We start from the raw sequence: 13,823 nt of genomic DNA on the forward strand, positions 1-13,823 counted from the left end.
CTATTTATGTTAGGTTCAATTATGTCCCTAAATAAGTGAATTATGTAAATGTTGCAGGAATTAATTCAACTTTTGATGAACTATTATTCGGAGTAGATCATCGTTCTGTTCTAGATATTTGTATTCTAACTTTAAAAAGAGATTTTTCATAACTCTAATTAAAGTTTATAATGTATAATTAACGGCATCATAACAATAAATTACTTTTATAAACGTTAGAAATAGAAATAGGACGATTTAAACCTTAGAGACATAAATAAAATTTACCCCAAATATAAAAATAAAAACGATATTTTATTCGAAATACAATTAATTAATAAGTCTTAGCCATATCTATTTAGTATTGAAGAATGAAGATGTCATATTAGTACTATAAGTCTATAACTTTCTATCAACACTTTATTAATAACAGTTAAATGAAATTATGAATGAATAAAGATTTATGATTTATAAATTTAAAAATTAATTTAATTATTTAAAAATTAAGGACTACCTTAAATAAATATCAATGGATAATTGGATACTAAAATATAGTTTTATTAAAAACAAAGAACCTACATACAACATAATAAATTTAATTTCTTTTTGGATGGGATTTCAGATTTTCAGTATGTTAGAAATCTACTTAATATACTAAAACTGGGTTTTTCCTCAACTACTAAAGGTGACGTGTCGATCTCTCATGCCTCCGTTTTTCCTCCAAAACGAATAAAAATTTTTTTTCTATTCTAAATTATTTTATTGTAATTATATTAAAAAATTAATACTAAATGAATAATATATAATTATACTAATTTAGCAACATATTTTCATTATAATTATATCAAATCAATATTTAATGCACTATTAAACTATTTATCAATTATCAATTAAAAATACTTTTAATAATTTTAATGATAATAATAATATCAATAATAGTAATAATAATAATAATAAATTTTTGTTACCCGATTCACGTATATCAAATAATTTTTTTAAATTATTTTATAAAAAATATCTTTAATATAATTATATTGTAATTAATATTTAATGAATAATATATAATTATACTAATTTAGAAACATATCTTCATTATAATTGTATCAAATCAAAATTTAATACACTATTAAACTACTTATCAATTATCAATTAAAAATACTTTTATTCATTTTAATGATAATAATAATATCAGTAATAGTAATACTAATAATAAAAAATCTTTGTTACCCGTGATATGATGAAATTAATATATAATTATACTAATTTAAGAACATATATTCATTATAATTGTATCAAATCAATATTTAATGTATTATTAAAAAATTACTTTAATAATAGGTAATTTACATATTTATTTTTGTTTTACTAAAGTCTATATATAGTGTTTTCCTGTGGTACATGAATCTAAATTTGAGAGTCAATTCATAATTTTATATTTAGTATTTTTTCTTTTTTACTACTTCATAGAATAAGAATATATTCTTCATTTTTTATTGAAGTTGATCCTTTTAAGGTACAATTTATAATTTTTTATAATATTTTTCATATACTCATTCTATTATATTATTCTTTTAATAATTTTTTATTTGTTGTTACTCTAAGTTATTCTTATCGTCTAATGTTCCAGTTCGATTGTCTTTTGCCACAATCATTTACAATGCATCACATCCATGAAATACCTCATCGAGTTGTCTTCACTGAAACTTTTTTTCCCGACTAATGAAAGTGAGGTGTCACTTTCTCGTGAACCCATTTTCCCTCCAAAATGAATGCATTTAATGAATAATGCATAATTATACTAATTTAGGAAAATATCTTTATTTTAATTATATAAAATCAATATTTAGTTTATTATTAAACTACTTATCAATTATTAATTAAAAATATTTTTTATTATTTTAATGAATAATACATAATTATACTCATTTAAGAAAATATCTTTATTATAATTATATAAAATCAATATTTAATGCATCATTAAACTAATTATCAATCAAATATTTTTAAATATTTTAATTATATTCATATCCTTCTAATTCTTATTCATTATCCAATGATTTTATTAGTGGCAAGTTGTTAACCCATTTATATTGATAATAATAATAATTTTATTAAGATAAATATCAAATTCTATTCCTAATATAAAAATATAAAATTTGATTCCTTCTATTTTTATTTTACCACTATAAAAGACCATGTATGCTAGAAGAAAATATCATTCGTTTACCAATTATCCTTTCATTTGATAGCTTTTACAACAATTTTTTTCTTCCTATGAGGCATCGTTACAAGAAGACAACTATCGTGGATACAAACTACACACTCTCCAACTTTCGTGCTTATCATTCGGAGTTCTATAAGATATGTTATCTATGAAGTATTTATAGATCATGTATGTATAAATAAAAACTGTTTTGTATTTAAATTTAAGTTATTTACCTGTTTGTGATATATTGTAATATGAAATTACTTTCAATATGTGTTATGTAATGATATTATGTTCTAATTTAAGCTTTTACTTTAGAACTGTATTATGATTTTATCTCATCATTTTTTCTTAGATATCAAGTTGACATATTTTTATTTATTATTATTATTGAAACGAATGTGATATGAAATGTACCAAAAAAACTCTCACATTTAATTTATTTTATTGTAGTCTTCTATCTATTCTATTTATTTTTATTTTCTTCTTATTCATTTTATTTTCTTTTCAAATGTTATGTAATCTATCATAATTTATACCAATCTACTTCTATTTAATATACTAAAATTGTATTTTTCTCCAACTAATGAAAGTGAGGTGTCACTTTCTTGTGAACCCAGTTTTCTTCCAAAATGATTACACTATTCTCTCTTTTAAATTTATTTTTAAAAATTATCTTTAATTAATATAATTATATTATAATTAGTATGTAATCAATGATACATAATTATACTAATTTAAGATAATCTCTTTATTATAATTATACTAATCTCTTTTAAATTTATTTCAGAAAATTATCTTAATTATAATTATATAACAATATTATACTTAGCATTTAATGAATAATTCATAATTATATTAATTTAAAAAATATCTCTATTATAATTATATAAAATTAATAATTAATGCATTATTAACTTAATTATCAATCAAAAATATTTTAACTATTTTAATTATATTGATTTTAATTATATTAATATAATTCTATTTTTTATTCATTATCCTAAAATTTTATTAGTGACAAGTTATTATTTTAATGGTGACCTATATAATAATAATAATAATAATAATAATAATAATAATAATAATAATAATAATAATAATAATAATATAGGAATTATATTTTAGAGAAATATAAATTGATTATTAATAATTAGTTATTAATAATAATGATAATTATATGATTAATTTTTAGTAATCATTAAATATATTTAATATAAATAACCAAGTTTAATTAATTAACAAATGAAAGAAAATATTATTGGACGATTGTAGAAGCAACAATATATATATATTAATAACTAATTTAATATTAATAATGATAATTATCGTTATTATTCAATAATAATAATAATAATAATAATAATAATAATAATAATCTTTTCTTTTATTAAAATACTCATCTAATTGAATTAATATAAATATTTAATGAAAATAAAGAATGGATTTTTTGGTAAATTTGTTAGTTGCTCAACCGATTTATCTTATTTATTGTGATTGAGATTGATATATAATCATAAAGATTTTTTTCCTCCGTTAATTTTAGTAAAGAAATCCATGACATAAAATAAAATAAAATAAAGTCAGTATCTATTTTTTTCTCAATATTTTTTATATTTACGATAAATATTAAATGTAAAAAAGAAAAAAATAATATTAATTATTATCACTTTTATTTGTTTACATTCATAATTAAATTTAATATAATTATAGTAAGTCTTTATAATTATAACAATTTATATCTGTTACATATATAGCAATTATATTATATATAATTATATATCTCCTCTTTTATATATACTTATTAGCAAGTATTTCTATTTATATAATCTACTTAATATATTAAAATTGAATTTTTTTCAACTAATGAGTGAGGTGTGAATTCCTCGTGAATTCATTTTCCCTCCAAAATGAATGCATTTAATGAATAATGCATAATTATATAAAATTCATATTTAATACATTATTAAACTACTTATCAATTATCAATCAAAAATATTTTTAATGATAATAATAATAATAATAATAATAATAATAATAATAATATACTTCTACTTAATATACTAAAATTGTATTTTTCTCTAACTAATTGAAGTGAGGTGTCAATTTTTCATAAATTTATTTTTCTTCTAAAATGAAAGCACTATTCTCTCTTCTAAATTTATTTTACAAAAATATCTTTATTATATTTATATTACAATTAACATTTAATGAATAATGTATGATTATACTAATTTAGGAAAATATATTTATTATAATTATATAAAATTAATATTTAATGCATTATCAACTAATGAAAGCGAGGTGTCAATTCTTTATAAATTTATTTTTTCTCCAAAATGAAAGTACTATTATCTCTTCTAAATTTATTTTAGAAAAATTAAAATTCCATGCTGAATATAGGTGGCAAGTAAAAAAAAAAAAAGCAAGTTCATGGAATCAAATCATATTTCTATAACATATATAAGAATGTATATTTTTATTATATAAAAATTGAATTTCTGCACTTCATGATGGGCGTGACATACTTTTTAGCGTGTTTCTTAATTTATTTTTTATAACTCATTGAATACAATTTATTATAGCAAATTAATTATATCAACTAATTGATTTGATTATGTATTTAAATATCACACTATTTATTATAATTTATATCAATCAAATAATTGTAATTTATTATATCAATTATTTTAATTCATTAATTTATAAGGTACATAATAACATAGATGATTTATTACTTATAATGATTAAATACAATAAATACATATTAATTTAGTTAAAAAAATCATTGTCTCCTATATTTTCCTATTTATTTTTTCTAATTCATTAAATCCAATCAATTATAATAAATTAATTATATCAACTAATTAATTCAATCAATTATTTTTTAATTTATTTTTTGAATTCAATACAACAACAACAACAACAAAGCCTTGTCCCACTAAGTGGGGTCGGCTACATGAATCAAACGACGCCATTGTGCTCTGTCATGTATCATGTCTACAGAGAGACCGTTTACATGTAGATCTCGTTTGACCACCTCATGGATGGTCTTCTTAGGTCTTCCTCTGCCTTTCGCCCTTTGTCCATCTTCCATCTCATCCACCCTCCTGACTGGATGTTCTATCGGTCTTCTTCTCACATGTCCAAACCACCTGAGACGCGATTCAACCATCTTTTCCACAATAGGTGCTACTCCAACTCTCTCCCTTATATCTTCATTCCTTATTTTATCCAATCGCGTATGACCACTCATCCATCTCAACATCTTCATCTCTGCCACACTCAGCTTATGTTCGTGCTCCCCTTTAGCCGCCCAACACTCCGTACCATACAGTATAGCCGGTCTTATAGCGGTGCGATAGAATTTACCTTTAAGTTTTAAAGGCACTTTTTTGTCGCATATAAAACCAGATGCACTCCGCCATTTTGACCAACCTGCTTGGATCCTATGATTTACATCATGTTCAATCTCTCCATTATCCTGTATGATGCACCCAAGATACTTAAAACTTTTAACTTTTCGTAGGGTGTTCTCTCCAATTTTCACCTCTATATTGGAGTTTTCCCTTCTCAGACTGAACTTACATTCCATATATTCCGTCTTGCTACGGCTTATGCGCAGACCATACACTTCTAGAGCTTCTCTCCATAACTCCAACTTCTTATTTAGGTCTTCCCTTGACTCTCCCATAAGAACGATATCATCGGCAAAAAGCATGCACCATGGCACAGGCTCTTGGATGTGCTCTGTGAGTACTTCTAAGACTAATGTGAAAAGGTATGGACTTAAGGATGATCCCTGGTGTAATCCTATACCAATAGGGAATTCCTCTGTCACACCACCTTGAGTCTTCACACTAGTTGTGGCCCCATCATACATGTCTTTAATTGCCCGAATATATGCGATCCTTACTCTCCTCTTTTCTAAAACCTTCCATAAGACCTCCCTTGGTACCCTATCATACGCTTTTTCCAAATCAATAAACACCATGTGTAGATCCCTTTTATTACTACGATACCTCTCCATCATCCTTCTTAATAGGTATATCGCTTCAGTGGTAGATCTGCCTGGCATAAATCCAAATTGGTTCTCTGTTACTTGTGTCTCTTTTCTCAACCTCCGTTCTATCACCCTTTCCCATAACTTCATAGTATGACTCATAAGCTTAATCCCTCTATAATTTCCGCAACTTTGTATATCCCCCTTATTCTTGTAGATAGGTACCAAGGTGCTCTTTCTCCACTCATCAGGCATCTTCTTTGACCTTAAAATCTCATTAAAAAGCTTGGTTAACCAGTTGATGCCTTTTCCTCCAAGACCCTTCCAAACCTCAATCGGGATATTATCAGGTCCTACTCCCCTGCCATTTTTCATCTGCTTTAGAGCCTCTTTTACCTCGAAGTCTCGAATCCTTCGATAGTAGTCAAAGTTTTGATCTTCTTCCCTTGTGCATAATCGACCAAGGCTCGGAAGAGTCTTCTGTCCCTCATTAAATAACTCGTAGAAGTAGCTCTTCCACCTTTCATTAATCTTCTCCTTTTGAGCCAACACCTCTCCATCCTTATCCTTTATGCACTTAACCTGATCCAAATCTCTCGTTCTTCTCTCCCGGCTCTTTGCAATTTTATATATACCTTTTTCTCCTTCTTTCGTGCCCAAAGACTGGTAGAGACCCTCATATGCTCTTGTTCTTGCTTCACTTACAGCCACTTTTGTCTCTTTCTTAGCCGCCTTATATTTTTCCCAGTTATCTGCATTGCGGCATAAAGACCAGTCTTTAAAGCATTCTCTTTTTATCTTTATCTTTTCTTGTATACTCGCATTCCACCACCAGGACTCCTTGTCTCTTGGTCCTATTCCTTTAGATTCACCAAAACTTTCTTTTGCTGTTCTTCTAATAACTTCTGCCATCTCCCTCCACATCTCTTCCGCGCTTCCATTCCCATCCCACTTTGCCTCTTCTCCTACCCGTCTTAGGAAGCTTCTTTGTTCCTCACCTTTCATCCGCCACCACCTCGTCCTTGGGTTCTTCGTATGATGTCTTTTCCTCAACTTTTGCTCAACGCGAAAATCCATGACGAGCACCCTATGTTGTGTTGTCAAACTCTCTCCCGGGATAATTTTACAGTTAATGCAAAATTTCCGGTCGACTCTCCTCAACAAGAAGAAGTCGATTTGAGAGCTTGTCATGCCACTCTTATAGGTTATAAGATGTTCGTCTCTCTTTTTAAAACATGTATTTGCGATGAGAAGATCAAAAGTTGAGGAGAAGTCTAAAATAGTTTTACCCTCGGCATTGATCACCCCGAAACCATGGCCTCCGTGAATACTCCCATATCCAGTCACTTCTCTCCCAACATGGCCATTTAAATCTCCTCCTAAGAAAATCTTATCTCCCAAAGGTATGCCTTGAACCAAACTCTCTAGATCCTCCCAAAACCTTATCTTGTGTTGTTCGTCCGAACCCACTTGCGGTGCATAGGCGCTAATCACATGGAAAGCACCTCCCTCCACCACAAGTTTGATAGAGATGATCCGATCTCCCACCCTCTTGACATCAACTACGTCCTTCTTCCACTGCTTATCCACAATTATTCCAACTCCATTCCTATTCTTCACCTTTCCTGTATACCAAAGTTTGAAACCAGAAGAATCCAACTCCCTAGCCTTTGCACCAACCCATTTCGTTTCTTGTAGGCACATAATGTTAATCTTCCTCCTTGTCATGGTGTCCACCACCTCCATAGACTTTCCTGTTAGAGTGCCTATGTTCCATGTCCCAAATCTCAACCTTTTGTCGCTTCGACCTTTACCTTTTCCTTTGTGAACTAGCTTATTTACCCTCGTCCGTTCACGAAAACGCGAGAACCCTTGCTCATTTAACACTACATCCGGGCACCGATGCAACGGCTCTTGCTTTGACACCGTACTCGAGCCATACGGCGCGTTACTTCCGGGTAACGACCTAGCTTTAGCGCAATAATGTCTTTGATTCATGTCATGGGGGGTTCGGCTATATTTTTACGTTGGTTGCCGAAGACCTAACACAACCCTCCTCCTTTATCCGGGCTTGGGACCGGCTATGTACCGCAAGTGTAACATAGGCGGAGTTATTTTTTGAATTCAATAAATCAAATAAAATTAATTATACTAATTATTTGTATTGACTAATTAATTTGATTAATTCTTACAAATATTTTTGTTTAACTTATTTTATTTATTTAAATATAACTAATTTGTTATTTAATTTTATTAGGATAAATATTAAATTCTATTTCTAATATAAAAATACAAAATTTCATTCATTTCATTTTTATTTTGCCACTATAAAAAATCATATATGTTAGAAGAAAACATCATTCATTTATCAATTACTCTTTTATTGGGTAGCTTTTACAACAATTTTTTTCTTCCTATGAGACGTCGTCACAAGAAGGTAACTATCATAGATACAAATCAACACACACTCTTCAACTCCCGTGCTCATCATTTAGAGCAATATATGATATGTTATCCATTAAGCATTTATAGACCATGGTGTTATCATGTTTGCATAAATAAATAAAAAATTCGTAATTAAGTTTAAGTCATTTACCTATTTGTGTGGTATATTGTAGTGTGAAATTACTTTTAATAATTGTGGTTGTGGCTTAAATAATATAATGTGCTTCATTGGATTTTCATACACTAAACTTCGTCTCCATTTTCTTGTTAGGTGAGCTATATCGTAATGTTTGGTTATATATCAGTGACATTGGGAGACACTCCATCTCGTCAATCTTCTTTCTACCTCTCGTCCAAGGTATGATTTTAAATAATTTCCTTATATGCTGGTTTCATTATCAAACGCATGCTTATACAAGTGTTGTACTTTTGATGTGCAGTTAATTTTGCTTTTGCTGTGAATACTCTTGAACTACTGCTAATAATAAGGGTTCTATGGTTGATATTATTGAGTGCCACGTGTTAATAAATCCATTTATGTGCTTTCTCCTCATAATATCTTATGCTTTTAAGTGAGTTGGTCTTTGACTGCATTAGAGCCAAGATGAAAACAGTTAAAAGAGGAGATGAAAATAGAAAACAAAATTTTATTGATTTCACTTTTTCTCTTTTTTCTTCACAAAATCCTGAAAAAGAAAATATTGAAAATAAAAATAAAAACAGGAAATGAAAAACACAAACCAGACACACCCTTAAGTTTCGGACAAAATAACTCTTCAAAGAATTACGAATACATCATAGTCCCCTAAAGATTTACTCTCTTATGACAAAATGCATCAATTTTTTTGCAAGTGCCAAAATGGCTCGTGCATTTGATCCAAATTTTTGGTGGGAACATTAGGATAATTATTTAGAAGTGCATGCAAAAGCTTGGGGCAAAATTTGATCTTTATCCATTTTGTTTTTGTTTTATTTTTTGAATTTTTCAGGAAGATGATCAAGTGGAAAATCTTCAAGGCCTAATGTCACCAAGAGTATGAAACCGGAAAACAAAGATTTTACCACAGATTCTGAAAGTTCTTCAATGCCACAACTAATACAGGATCGCACCCGAACAAAACTTTGATCATTTCCAATAAAAGCACTTTTGTCAATATTCTGGATTGATATACGCCTCGTCCATTCATAAAATCCGAACTGTTGCTTGCTCACCACTTGGCAAAAGTTTAACTCCTCACTTTCTGACAATAAAGTCATGCATCAAATCATGGACCCTGCAACTTTTAACCTTGCCATTGACAAACACATTGGAGACTTTAACCAAACTTCTACGAATGAGCTCAGCTAAGTAGTCCTCTGCTGCTTCCTCAAGTGTTTGAGCACCAAACATCTCATTTTCATTCACGAAGCCCTCTGCTACCCATAGCTGAGTAAGTGTTGAACACTTGATGGAGTAGTCTTGGGGAAAAAGGCCAAAATACAATAGGCATAACCTGAGATGGTAAGGAAGATCATGATAACTTTCTAGCAAGACTAGATAGAAGCTTCTGAGATGAGGATCACTGGAGAATTTCGAGCGAAGGCTATCATATACCTTTTGCCATTCAGATATAGTTTTCTTCTTAGTTGAAAGGAGGCCTGAAATAACTACAGTGGCAAGTGGCACTCCCTCCACCTCTTAACAAATCTTTGAGACAATTCATTCAGATCTTCAGGACAACCATGATGGTCAAATTGAAATGTCTTCAAAAGAAAAAGCTTCAAAGCATCATCAGCAGGCAATGGTTTTAGCTCGTGGATATGAACCGGAGCAGAACGTCGACAAAATTCAGCTATTCCTCTGTCCCTTGTTGTGATGATGATCCTGCTTCTGATGTTGGTATGATCAGGTAAAGCATATTCCATGCATTCCCAAAAGTTTATTTCCCACACATCATCAAACACGATCATGTAGCTCTTTCCTTGCAAGTAGTCTCTTAGTTTTTCTGTCAAATTACACTTGTCCACCTCTTTTTCCCTGTTCTCCACAAGATACTTTTTACCATCATTCTCATACAAAGTTTGTATTGTAGTCAGCAAATGTTCCTCTTTGAAGGAATGAGACACAGTGATCCAAGCATAACAATCAAAATCCTCCTTGTGTTTGTTGTAAAGATTCCTTACAATAGCTGTTTGCCTTTACAGAGATATTAATAACAAAAGAAAGAAATTAAGTTAGGAAATGGTTATGATATTAGAGAATAGAGAGAATGTTTGTATTTAAATATAAACTATTCTTACATGAATACGTTCCATAAGGGGAAAAGAGTATAAACCATAAAGCCACAATAAACTTTAACGAATCACTAATATGGAATTTCAGATCTTTCAATTAGTCCCTAATCCAATTCATCTATAGTAACAACACTCCAGTAACTTAGATAAACTCTTAAGTATAAAACTACTTGTAAAGTCTTCCAAGTAATAACTGAGAAACATGAATATTACCGAGTCCTCCTTCACCGACAACGGAGATGATGGTGCGCCTGGCTTCTCTATGTATAAGCCATTCAGTGAGCAACTTCTTGGCATAATCAACTCCCACAAGTTCATCATCTCTAATAAAATGGGCACCCATTCGAAGGTCATAGCATGTTCGTTCAGCCACATTTTGTTCTGATGATGGACTGAGCTCAAGAGCTTGCTTATCTTCATAGAGCTTCCGTATGGATGCTGTGACATTCTCAATCTCAGATGCCATCCGGTGCCGGGGTACCACACTTGTTATCATGAAAACTAACTTGGAGAGAATGCTGTGGCTTACATAACAAGATTCAGAGAAGAAACAAAACTTAGTTAAATCCAATTAACAGACAACTAGCCTATAGCTTATATAATTCCCTCTTATCAACTAAAATTTAAGTGGCTATTTGTATGTGCTAATCTATGTTATGCATGTCAACTCTTTTTTTATCAGGTCATTAGGTGTAAATCCTCGAGTATGTATCAACCAGGAGCCAACCATCCCTAACTTCGTCAGACTTCAACCTTCAGTGGGTGATGGGAGACTGGCTACGAAAACTGCTGCATAGGTGCCATTGAGTTAATACTCAGATTAGTCTTTGAAGTTACACTCGTACCTCAATTTAGTTTTCAAAGTTTTCAATTTAGTTTCCCAACTTGGTATAGTGCCTGGCCCTTTTTCCGTCATAGAATAGAACCGTAGCCTGCTAAGATAGGCTAACGCCTGTCACACTTAAAGATTATATGAAGTGTCAATTGAAACTTTTTACCAAGAAAGTAACCAGCAAAACAATTAGCAGAAATATAGGTATGTAGTATCTTAGCTTCTTCTATGGCTTTTCTCACTACCATTTTGTCATCAAATGTTACTCTTCCTGGCTCCAAAGCATGTTCCATTCTTCCTGGGTCCATCCCAAACTCGGAAGGCAAAAATCTCTATTATCATAAGTAACATTTTTACAATTAAATTAAGGAAAAAAGACAGATAGGTCCCTGACTTTTCAAACTTTTGACAAATACATCCCTGACAAAATTTAAATACAAAAAAGTCCCTGACTTTAACAAACGGAGGACAATTTAGTCCTTCCGTCTATTTGCCTCTCATACACCTAACCGAACTGGCTGACGTGGCTGAAACGGTGTACAGGTGTCCGTTACGGTGCCACGTTGGAAGGGGAAAAAAGTTCGAAGGACAAATAAGTCCTTGACGTCATTTTACAAATAAAGTTCGAAGGACATATAGGTCTTTGAGAATTTTTTTTTCATTATACTTCTATTATGCTTCTATTATGAGAATTTAGTTTATAAAATTAGGCTAATTTTTTTTTGTATGGAAAAAATATTGGTGTTTTTGTTGAAAATGAGAGAATGTGGTGTAATTATAGATGGGTGGATCTTTTTTGTAGGAAGTCAACACGTGGGGGGCGTGGTGAACACGTGGGGCGTGGTGAACACGTGGCATCATTCTGACCAACACGTGGCAGCATCTTAGCCAACACGTGGGGCGTGTTGAATAATTTCCACAATACTGTAATACACTTCAAATGTCAATATTCAACCAAAACACCAATTTTCTTTCCATATTAAAAATAATTTCTGATAAAATTATGCTTGTATTATGAAATCTAGTTAACTTGTTTTATTCTACAATTTAAATTATTTGTATTAAAATTGTAGAAATTGGGCTTGTTATGTTTCTACTCTTTTTCTTAAATTGCATTAGTTTAGTTTTAGTGCATTTGTGTATTATATTAGAATTTGTTAAATTGCATTAGTTCAATTTTCATCATACCAGTGGCATTAGTTAGCATCAGTTCATTTATGCATCAAGTTAGTATTAGTTCATTTGTGCATCATTCATGTATTAAGTTAGCATTAGTGCATTTGTGTATTATATTAGAACTAGTATTTTTATGCATAATAACATTACGAGAATATTTTTTTAAATTATAGTTCACTTTGTTCTAACAGTATAAATTATGCATGACACAAAAGATTTATAAAATCAAACTACTTTTACAAAAAAGTCGTAAGTTGACAAAAGTTTCTGACTAAGAAGACTAAGATATCTGCAGATAAAAAATTAAATAATAAGATTTTTAGTTATTATTTTTATATGAAAAAGTCTAATTTTTTATTAGTAATTAATTTTAACATTCGTTATCGAAAATTTAAAATAATTTAATGTGTATAATTTTACATTTAAAATATTTTAATTGTAAAAAAATATCGAATGACATATTTTGATTTGTCAAATTACTAATATAAAATATAATTATATATAGAGTAAAAATAGTAGAGAAAAATATAAAAATGGAGAGAGGTAGATGAAAGAATTTAGAAAATGAGTTTATTAATTTTGAAAAAAAAAATTCTCAAGGACCTATTTGTCCTTCGAACTTTATTTGTAAAATGACGTCAAGGACTTATTTGTCCTTCGAACTTTTTTTCCCTTTCAACGTGGCACCGTAACGGACACCTGGTAGGTGTATGAGAGGCAAATAGACGGAAGGACTAAATTGTCCTCCGTTTGTTAAAGTCAGGGACTTTTTTGTATTTAAATTTTGTCAGGGATGTATTTGTCAAAAATTTGAAAAGTTAGGACCTATTTGTCTTTTTCCCTTAAATTAATTAAAGATTAGTTTAACAAAATTTAATGATTGCCCTATACAGCAATTAAGAGGATCA

This window comes from Arachis hypogaea, chromosome 17 (assembly GCF_003086295.3).
Source record: "Arachis hypogaea cultivar Tifrunner chromosome 17, arahy.Tifrunner.gnm2.J5K5, whole genome shotgun sequence".
NCBI classification, from domain to species: Eukaryota; Viridiplantae; Streptophyta; class Magnoliopsida; order Fabales; family Fabaceae; genus Arachis; species Arachis hypogaea.